Below are 11,868 nucleotides of genomic sequence, written 5' to 3'. Positions count from 1 at the left end.
AGGGGATAGTTTTATGGCATTTTTATTAGTAATTTTTTTTTTTAAATGGCGGCGATCAGTAATTTCTATTGTGACTGTGACATTATGGCGGACACATCGAACATTTTTGACACATTTTTGGGACCATTGGCATTTATACAGCAATCACTGCTATAAAAATGCACTGATTCCTGTGTAAATTACACTGGTAGTGAAGGGGTTAACCACTAGGGGGCGGGGAGGGGTTAAATCAGTACTAGGGAGTGATTTCTAACTGTCAGGGGAATGGGCTGTGTGTGTGACGTCACCGATCTCTGCTCCGATGACAGGGAGCAGAGATCGAGTGACACTATCACTAGGCAGAACGGGGAGATGCTGTTTACATCAGCATCTCCCCGTTCTTCCTCCCCGTGAGGCAATCGCGGGTATCCCCACGGCGATCGAGTCCGCGGGACCCGCGACCCGACTCACGGAGCTTGCTGCGTGCGCGCCAGCGGCGGCGCGCTCGCGCCCGCTGGCCGCCTCTTAAAGGGCAATGTGCAGGTACATGATTTTGCCTGTACGAGCCCTTCTGCCACAGTATATCTGCGTGAGGCGGACGGCAAGCGGTTAAGAACCGGTCAACCACCATAAGGATAACTGTGTTGCCCTGGGAATTGGGTAACTCCACAATGAAATCCATAGACAGGTGGGTCCAGGGCCTCTCTCCATTGGGTATGGGTTGTAGGAGGCCCACTGGAAGATGTCTTGGAGTCTTATGCCCTGTACACACGATCGGACATTGATCGGACATTCCGACAACAAAATCCATGGATTTTTTCCGACGGATGTTGGCTCAAACTTGTCTTGCATACACATGGTCGCAGAAAGTTGTCGGAAAATCTGATCGGTCTGAACGCGGTGACGCAAATAACACGTACGTCGGGACTATAAACGGGGCAGCAGCCAATAGCTTTTGTCTCTTAATTTATTCTGAGCATGCGTGGCACTTTGTGCGTCGGATTTGTGTACACACGATAGGAATTTAACGGATCGGATTTTGTTGTCGGAAAATTTTATAGCCTGCTCTCCAACTTTGGGTGTCGGAAATTCAGACGAAAAAATTCCGATGGAGCCCACACACGATCGGAATTTCCGACAACACAACCCGATCGCACTTTTTCTGTCGGAAAATCCGACCGTGTGTACAGGGCATTACTCTGAGCACACACGGAACAGGCAGCTATGAAGGCGGTTACATCAGCACGTAGACTAGGCCACCAGAATTGTTGGGAAATGGCCCAAAGAGTTGATTCTTCCCAGGGTGGCCAGCAGCCTTGGGAGAATGGTAAGTCTGAAGCATGGCAGTACGGAGACTCTCTGGGTCAAAGCAGCAGTCACAAGGTTTCTCAGGAGGAGCATGGACCTGAGCAGCAAAAATTTTGTCACCCAAAAGAGAAGTGTGATAGGGAAATCCCAGAACTTAGGGGTTTCCAATAACATTTTGACTGCTGAACCACATTCAAAAAGATGTATTTAATATTCAAGCCTATAGTTTGAGCCATAGGCAGGGAGAACACTACAGTAAGTACATGGTGACATTCAATATGATTGTTCTGCAATGGCTGAGAGCCTCATAGTACAATTTATACATTCTACAGGGGGTGGCACCTTGAATGGGACTCTTTTGAAGTACCATTCAACTCTTTGGTGAGATTCATTGATATGCAAATGGACATTTAACATATACACGTCACTTCCCAAGTTCTGTGGGAAAGCCAGAGGTAGACCTTTTAACAGCTGAAGGTGTGAATGGCATTTGATCACCAAAACAGCTATTAACTCATATGACTTCTAACATATTTGTATCAAGTATATTTGCTTATTCAGAATACATGTTTTGATAATCATAACTAAATGTTTGATAAATAAATGGCTATTCCATTTACCCTATCAATCCCATCTCTTGGTCAAATTAAAAATTGACCACATAACTAACAAAACATATCATAACAGCACTATAACAAACAATTCCTATAAATCGCTTCTAAATTCCAACATCTCCCTCCAACTGCCTAATCTTAGTTTAAATATTTATTTTTTCTAGTTCCTATTCATCCTAATTTATGTACCCAATTTACTTCTGCAGAAAAAAATCTCATTTTGCTTTGCCAAGGCTAAACAAAAATATAGAAATACAAAAAATGTATAAAAGTAAAAATTACACGTTGGTCTAACAATGTATGAACGCCAAGTCTTTAGTTGATTCCTCCGCTGTAACTTTGACAGCTCGTCCTCCATAAAACTCCATTGCAACACCTTAAAGTGGAGTTCCACACAAAAATGGAACTTCCGCTTTTCGGAACCCTCCCCCCCTCCGGTGTCACATTTGGCACCTTTCAGGGGGGAGGGGGGTGCAGATACCTGTCTAAGACAGGTATTTGCACCCACTTCCGGCATAGACTCCCATGGGAGTCTACGCTTCTTCCCGTCCCCACCGCGCTGTCTCCTGGGAAACACACAGCTCCCAGGAGAGAGCGGGGACCACTTACGATGCGCAGCGCGACTCGCGCATGCGCAGTAGGGAACCGGGAAGTGAAGCCGCAACGCTTCACTTCCTTATTCCCTCACCTAGGATGGCGGCGGCAGCTGCCGAGAACCGAGCGGGTTCTCGGCGTCGCCTGCCGACATCGCTGGACCCTGAGACAGGTAAGTGGCCATGTATTAAAAGTCAGCAGCTGCAGTATTTGTAGCTGCTGGCTTTTAATATTTTTTTTTTTTTGGCGGTGCGGGTGGACCCCCGCTTTAAGACGGCATACAACTTTCATACATAATCTTCTTTTCTTCAGGACTATCGCAGTCCACATGACAATAAACTTCCAGTAGGTGTGCAGATCTTTTTGCAATTATAGCAAACTGAGCTGAGCTGTGATTTTTTTAGACAGCTGACATGATAAGTATCAAAGTTCTTCAGACATCTAAAAAGCTTTTGAAAGCACGCTTTTCCATCAATGCTGTTTGTGGCTGATGTCATAAAGCCAAGGAATGAGGGAGGATATTTTTGAGGATGGCGTCACTCAGATTGTTAGTCCAACATTTGATCATTAAAGTGGATGTAAACCCGAATTTTTTTTATATATATATATATATATATATATATATATATATATATATATATCATACTGTAGAGTATAAGATTTGCTATCATTTGAGCCCAGTCTTGCCACACAGAGTTAATCCATCTCTGAGCAATCCCCTTTTATTGTTCAGTGAGACAATTCTTGACAAACTGAGAAAAACTTTGTCAAATACTCCCCCTTGCTGTGAGTGACAGGTGATTTACATCTCGTGCATTAGCCTAAGAGACATGCAGTATTTTTAAATTCCCTCCCCCACTCCTTTCTTCAGCAGCTCTGCAAGGATTAGCTGTTCCACATCTCACCATGATTTGGCATGCTGAAGTCATTTGTTTACTTTCCTATCTTTTCACTGGATGTTAGAGATCATAGCAGAAGTTTAGCAGAAGTTCAGTGTTAGAAATACACAGAGAAAATGCATATTGATAAGGGGAGTGTAGAGGTGGGCGGGGAGTCTACTGACATCACGATTCCAGACCCACCCACAGAATATGCAGTTTTTCGGGTCTAATAACAGACAGAGGGGAGACATTTGACAGGTAAAGATACATGCAGGAGGCATGTATATCTTTATAGATAACCCCTATGGCAGTAGTTTAGAAAGGATGACATTGGGTTTACATCCACTTTAACAAAAATGCCCATAAAGCCGTTGAGTTTTTTTACTGCTGAAGCAAATCTATGTTCTAGAGGTAAGACTTAGGAGAAAAGAAAAATGTCTTAATAGAAGGAGAAACCATTCTCATTTAGTATAAAATGTTATTCAACTATCATTTAAACTAAACTGTCTAGACCAGTGATGGCGAACCTTGGCACTCCAGATGTTTTGGAACTACATTTCCCATGATGCTCAGCTACACTGCAGAATGCATGAGCATCATGGGAAATGTAGTTCCAAAACATTTGGAGTGCCAAGGTTCACCATCACTGGTCTAGACCATAAACATTTATCATGAACAATAGGCTTCTCAGAAGGGGGGGGCTATCACGTATGGCCTGGATCATTGATCCTACAGGAACATAGACAAGGATTTACAAGAATGAGAGGAGTATAGTGCAGTACTGGGGTTCAGGGTTCACAGGAAATACAGTTGATGTGTACAAGGATTCTAAGGCAGGAAGGATACCTACTGGTACTATCTGGGGAGAATGCAGCATGTCCGCACATGCAACAATGGTGAGGGCCCTTGAAAGGGCCGAGGCGCAGAGTCTAAGGAACTGCCTTGTCTTCTCCAGAGCTCTTGATGGTAGAGATGGTTTTGTGCTGCAGACAGTTCCGGTTGCGGCCCTCTTACTCACCCAAGTAGGCAGATACCTAGAACTAAGGGCCAATGGACAAATGAGAATCCCTTGCAGCGCTGAGGTGCTGGGATCACTAAACAGTAGGGATCAAAATTCAAGCTGACAGGTGTGTGCCTGACAGATATTGGACAGATACACAAAGACACATAAACAGCTAGAAATGAGTAACCATGCAGACAGTCACACAGGAATCTATAAGAGTAGTGAAGATGCATGGTGTCACCGACCAGGAAACTAGCTTACAAATACACTTGGAGACACAAAGGCAGACTTGCTACATTATTTTTCAAAGCCTAAGGCAATCTGCTTCAGATTGAAAAGGCAGTACTGGCTGGGCATGTAGCTAATTCAATTAACAACATGAGGTTTAATCTAGTCTTAAAAACAAGTTTTGTGGGACAAGATACAACCGCAGACCTTATAAGTTAAAACATTGGAACTAAATGCCAATACCAATACATTAATCACACACTTGATGGACTTGTGTCTTTTTTCTTTTTTTCTCAAGCTCACCTACTTTGTAATACCAGCCTACCTGCGGATCTTTGGGAATAGAGGAGACAGATCTGTGAAAAAGCTGACGATCTGTGACAGGTCTAATTTAAAATCTTAGTAATTAGTAATTCTTAACACTCAATGTAGTAACACTGACATACATGTAGTAATACATTCATTACTTTTTTTTTTTTTTTGTCATCATAGGTGTTTAAACTAGAGCAGCAATTATTCAATTCAATGATAACTTTTTTCATCTTAAAATAATACACAAAAACTATATAAGGCTCAGTTCCCACTATTGCGACTTAAAGTTGCAGCGACTTTGAAAAGGTTCTTGCACTACCTTGATGCGACATTCAATGCAACCCTGATCTAGAGACTGTAAAGTTGGACCAAAGTCACACTCCAGAGTCTCTGAATCACATGACTTTGGGGGTTCATTATAGTGGAAACGTGGTCTAAGACAAGAAACGCTTAATTATCTAGGGCAGGGGTGTCAAACTCAACTTCATCGTGGGCCGCATCAGCATTATGATTGTCCTCAAAAAAGGGCCAGTTATATCTGTAAGATTAGATGTCCAGCGCATCCCCTCCCCATACAAGAGCCACCACACCATCAGAAGTTGAGTCCCCTACTCTCCCTTACATCACAGTGCACCCCCTTTCCTTATGCTGCTGCTGGGAAGAAGCTGGATGCATTGCTTGAAAGAGGAAAGTATGGGTCTGGAGGGGGACCAGGGGAGGGCTGGAGCTCTCCTGCAGCTGCAGGAGAGGTGCGAGGGCCACATGAAATGGCCTGGAGGGCTGGATTCGGCAAGGGGCCTTGTGTTTGACACCTGTGATCTAGGGCATTGAAACTCGTTAAATTTCAAAGCTCGTACATGTCAGATCATAACACAACATAAAGTTTAGCACCTTATATTGTAAATAGGAACAAGAAACTGGGCAGTACAGACTCAGATGACTGCATCAATATTTAGTTAGTGGGGGGTGTGACAAAAATATAAGCGTAGGATAGTTTTGCCTTAACTAGATGTGGTGTGATCTGTAGTAGTGTAATTGTAGATGTAGTTTAATTCTGGGTTATTAGAAATATAGTATTCTATGTCAGTCATGCACATATGTTCTGTCATTAGCATTTGAAAAGGACAGAGATTTTTTCTAGGATCAATGTGACACCTAGATGCCAATAAAAGCTCCCATTACAGTAAACATAGATTGCCAGCTTCCTGAGGCTCAAAGAAATCTGCTAGTCATCTTGGCCACACGGATCTGCAGGGGGCATTCACAAGGCTCCGGACAGTCTGTAAGCTTTGATTAATATCAAGAGATCTAAGGAACCATTTTTATCTCTCATAAAAGCTAAAATATTAACGACAGAGAGATGAAAATAATTCCTTTTGATCGTACACCTGATGGGTTACGTGTACATGTAACTCGGTATGTTTAGCAGGTGTGGAATCCTAGAGAACCACACAAAACCGTTATATGGCGCCTGATTGCGGCAGGCAGGCAGTGATTGGTACTGTTGCGATCGGCATGATGCGCTGGTATCGGAAATCCTATCCATGACCCAGCAATCGGCGCCATTCTGGGCCAATTTGACTCTGGTCATTTCAGAACACAAAACATTTGTGGGCTGAGACAGGAACACCCCCCCAGGGTTGATTGGCCAAGGGCTAAAGTCCAGCCCGCATCCATATTTCAATAAATTGGGTAGCCTGAGATATGGACATTGTTCTTCCACGAAGCCAGTTCGAAACTGGGGAGTTCCCACATGTTCCAGTATGCTTCTACTAACGGATAGATTTTCTTGGTAAAGTTTATTTCTGTTTTTATCCCTTTTTATTTTCATAGCAAATTGCCAATTGGTGTGTCTTTCTGCATTTTTTGTATCTTTTTTGGTAAATCTTTTTTCTTTGTATATCTTATATGCACTGCCCACTTTCGGGATATTAAATGATAAAATTAATAAGTGACTTCTGTGTACTAAGCTAGGACTCATATCTTTGGAGAGGTTGTTGTATTTTAGTGCCTAAGTACTCGGTTTAAGTTACGTCCCAATCGGTATGCAATTGCACTGTGTGTTGGCAGATTGCATGCAGATTGTAAGCTAACAGATCTTCCAGACAGAGATCTGTGTGTGTGGTGGCTCAGCAGACCAGTCTGCGGACAAACTGTTGGGTGGTGGCAGGCTATCGTTTATTGTGTGTCTGGTGTGTGGGTGTGGGGACAGTGGGAAGAGTGATTAACACTGGGGTTCAAGCTTGCAGGATAGCTGGAGGAACCCTAGAAGTGTATAGTAATTGCTAGACTGCTCCCCAACCCTTAGAGTGCACCCGATTGTATGTAAGATTTGTATCTGCCTGTGTGTGGTCAGCTAGCTGGATTGGAGTGAAGTCTCCCTCTAGTGGTGGCCAAAGGTAGTGCAGGCTGTGAAAGTACCACAGCCAGTCTTACATGCGCAGTATAAGTTCCCCCTTATTCCCTTAGTTCCTCATATACCCCGGTCACGGAACGCACGTCGCGGTTAGTTAGTAGCCGTTGGCGTGCGAATTCGTGACAGATTGGCGGCAGCGAGCGGGATTTGCTTAGTACATTAGTACATGGTTTATTCATTTAACCTACGTACTAAAGGTTGGAAGCTTGTTAGAAGCAACTGACCTACAGAAGCTCACTCAGTGCATAATTTTTGTTTTGTAGAAGACATACTTGGCTATTTGCTCCCCACCCCCTCTTGTTTTTTCTTTTCTATCTTTTATTTGGGCAAAAAACTTGGAGATGGTAACCCACGAGATGATATGCTGGTACAAGAGGCAATCCGAAGAGACCGCGATTGACCTCTGTGAGCTAAGAGGCATCAGTACAGTCGGCAAGACGAGGACCCAACTTTTATGTGCGTTGATAGAGGATGACCATGAACAGTTCACCATGGCATCTAAACCCAGAGACTGTGCCATTCCAGATGACTGTGTGAGACAGCATGATTCTGTTCTCAAACCCTCTCAGCGGAAGAAATCACTACAGCAGATGAAGCAAAGAGAGAGAGAGCACAAACTGAACAGTCCCCAAATCCAGCCTGGAAATGCAACATCACCTCCATCTGCATCAAGAACTACAAGAGCCAGACCTACATCTGTGGAAACCTTGAAGTGTTTTGTCTGTAACCAAGGTGGACATTACTCAAGCCTTTGTCCAAAGAGGAGGAGGCCTAGCCCACCAGCAAGTGTGAAAAGTGCTCCCCCTATTGTGTTGCTTGTTGGGGAAAATGTAGGAGACCGAGCGGATAACCTGCAGCCAGTTACCGCAAGTAACAGCGTTACAGTCGGACTCCGAGGTATGGGATCAGAGGATGTCCTAGCTCTTCCAGGATTGAGGAGCTGTGAGGATGTGATCCCAGGGGAAGCCATGTTTGTCACCGGAGGTGGAGGAGCCATCTCTGCCGTGCCTATGGCTTGTGTTTCGTTGAACCTGGACTCTGAAAGCCAAATGAAAGAAGTGGGCAGAGCAGATCCCACGTATGTAGGAGGCCATGCGGATAGCCTGCAGCTGGTTACCGCAGGTAACAGTGTTACAGTTGGACTCCAAGCTATGGGATCAGAGGATGTCCTAGCTCTTCCAGGATTGAGGAGCTGTGAGGATGTGATCCCAGGGGAAGCCATGGTTGTCACAGGAGGTGGAGGAGCCATCCCTGTCATGCTTATGGCTTGTGTTTCGTTGAACCAGGAATCTGAAAGCCAGGTGAAAGAAGTGGGCAGAACAGATCCCACGTATGTAGGAGGCCATGCGGATAGCCTGCAGCTGGTTACCGCAGGTAACAGTGTTACAGTTGGACTCCAAGCTATGGGATCAGAGGATGTCCTAGCTCTTCCAGGATTGAGGAGCTGTGAGGATGTGATCCCAGGGGAAGCCATGGTTGTCACAGGAGGTGGAGGAGCCATCCCTGTCATGCTTATGGCTTGTGTTTCGTTGAACCAGGAATCTGAAAGCCAGGTGAAAGAAGTGGGCAGAGCAGATCCCACAAATGTAGGAGGCCTTGCGGATACCCTGCAGCTGGTTACCGCAGGTAATAATGTTTCAGTCGGACTCCAAGATACGGGATCCACGGATGTCCTAGCTCTTTCAGGATCGAGGAGCCATGAGGATGTGGTCCCAAAGAAAGCCACAGTTATCACAGGGGTTGGAGGAGTCATCCCTGTGTTACCAACCGCTTGTGTTGCTTTGCTCAGGGGATCAAAAAGCAAAGTGAGAGAAGTAGGCATAGCAGATGCCAATAACAGACTATCGGGTACTGACCGGGTGCAGTTGGTAGCTCGCTATGAGCCAAATTCAGCCCCCCTGGAACCTGCATCTCCACCTGAAGCCCCGGATTCACGTAAAGTACTGTTGGGTGACTCAGTGCACGTTGGGAACTCTGGGGAGGGTCAGGGGACTAGTGACTGTGTGCCAGGTCCAGGCCCTAATGGGTTTCTGGAGCCAAGGCCCAGAGAGGAAACTAAAGTCAGAATGAACTCTGAAATTGATAATGTTTTGTGTGATGTAATAAGTCATGATCTGTGCCTTGCAGACGTTCCCTCTGCTGCAGTGGTGACTCCTGGGGCTAACCGGTCTGCCCCAAACTGGTCATTGCCCACTGCTACAGAGGGACAGTCTGTGAAAGGGCCCAATCCAACTGGGTCGGACCCTTGTGAACTTGGTCAAGCAGGCCTGAGGTCCTCTCACACTGTTGTCTCCCTGGCGTCTGTGGCAAATCGCTCTGAGTCCCCTGAGGCTGTTAAAATTGACATCAGCCTGGAGGAGTACAGAGGTCTGGCTGACGGATTGCCAGTTGGGGATGGCGGGATGAGGGTGAACAGGGAACAGGACTGTGACTCTGTAACCATTTGTAAAGAAAAGGAATGTTTTGAAGTACCTGCTGAAAAGGAAAACTGTGTTTCAGTAGATCCTGGTAAGGACAAGCAAGGTGTGCTTGTAACCTTATGTGAGGCAAAGTCTTCTGTAGTCTGCTCCTCTGCCATCACAGCTACCAGTACTTCCATTGTGGATTCTGGGCTGTGCATCACAGAGGAAAGACCACAGGGTGAGGGGGCAAATCTGATCCAATCTGACTCTACTCCCTTGGCAGTTGCAGCTGACAGCACTGAGTTCTTAGGGGATGATACATTTGTTGCCAGCCCAGAAGAACTCAGGTGTTGTGCCAACAGATGCTCTGCTGAGGATGGAGTAGGAGTATGGGATGTGGGTCAAAGGACAACCTCCGGTGGAATTCAGTCTTCTGTGATCTTCTCCTCTGTCACCACAGTTGCGAGTACTGCTATTGCGGATTCATTGCTGTGTGTCACTGAGGGAATATTACAGGGTGACAGTGCAAATTTGGCCCCATCAGGGCCTACCATCTCAGCAGCTGCAGCTGACAACACCGAGTACTTTCTGGCTGATAAGTCTGATGTTAGCCCAGAGGAACTGAGGTGTTGTGCTGGCAGGCCTTCTGCTGAGGAGGACAGAGTAGGAGAGTGTGACACGGGTCAGAGGATGACCCCTGGCAGAATAAAGTGTTTTGTGGCTTCATCCTCTGTTCCCACAGCTATGAGTATCATGATTGAGGATTGGTTGCTGTGCATAACAGGGGAAGAATCACAGGATTATGGGGGAAAACTGACCCCATCTGAATCTGCTCTCTCAGAGGCTGCAGCTGATGGCACTGAGTTCCTACAGGCTGATATGTTTGGTGTCAGCGTAGAGGAATTCAGGGGTTGTGCTGGCAGGCCTTCTGTTGAGGCAGAACGAGAAAAAGTGTGGGAGACAGGCCAAAGAGTGGAGGCCCTGGTACCCAGATCATGGAACCAGGCCCAGATCACCCAGGGACGGCCTTATGCCAGGCTCAAACATCTGGGTGTGGTAGCTCATAGAGTACCACCAGATGGCCAGGGCCAATGGCTGAGAATGCTGACAGCACACAATGACAAATTTGTCTGTACCCTTTCAGTAGGTAGTCAGTGGCCAGTGGATGAAGTGGATCCGCAGGGCAATCTGCTGGCCAATACTGATCCAGACCCCTTAGGATCAGTCAGAGAGGGGTGTGGTCACCCTCTCCTATCTGCAAAGGGACAGGCTGAAATGTCGGTGGTGCCAAGCTTCAGTTGGGGGAACCTTCACCCCCATCTTAGGGAATCTTCCATGCAGACGCGTTATCTGACCCGTTTAGGCTCAGCTGTGCGTCATCTGGAAGGGGGAGATGTGACAAAAATATAAGCGTAGGATAGTTTTGCCTTAACTAGATGTGGTGTGATCTGTAGTAGTGTAATTGTAGATGTAGTTTAATTCTGGGTTATTAGAAATATAGTATTCTATGTCAGTCATGCACATATGTTCTGTCATTAGCATTTGAAAAGGACAGAGATTTTTTCTAGGATCAATGTGACACCTAGATGCCAATAAAAGCTCCCATTACAGTAAACATAGATTGCCAGCTTCCTGAGGCTCAAAGAAATCTGCTAGTCATCTTGGCCACACGGATCTGCAGGGGGCATTCACAAGGCTCCGGACAGTCTGTAAGCTTTGATTAATATCAAGAGATCTAAGGAACCATTTTTATCTCTCATAAAAGCTAAAATATTAACGACAGAGAGATGAAAATAATTCCTTTTGACCGTACACCTGATGGGTTACGTGTACATGTAACTCGGTATGTTTAGCAGGTGTGGAATCCTAGAGAACCACACAAAACCGTTATATGGCGCCTGATTGCGGCAGGCAGGCAGTGATTGGTACTGTTGCGATCGGCATGATGCGCTGGTATCGGAAATCCTATCCATGACCCAGCAATCGGTGCCATTCTGGGCCAATTTGACTCTGGTCATTTCAGAACACAAAACATTTGTGGGCTGAGACAGGAACACCCCCCCAGGGTTGATTGGCCAAGGGCTAAAGTCCAGCCCGCATCCATATTTCAATAAATTGGGTAGCCTGAGAT

Source organism: Aquarana catesbeiana, linkage group LG04 (genome assembly GCF_042186555.1).
Source record: "Aquarana catesbeiana isolate 2022-GZ linkage group LG04, ASM4218655v1, whole genome shotgun sequence".
Classification (NCBI taxonomy): domain Eukaryota; kingdom Metazoa; phylum Chordata; class Amphibia; order Anura; family Ranidae; genus Aquarana; species Aquarana catesbeiana.
This window is presented reverse-complemented; position numbering follows the sequence as displayed.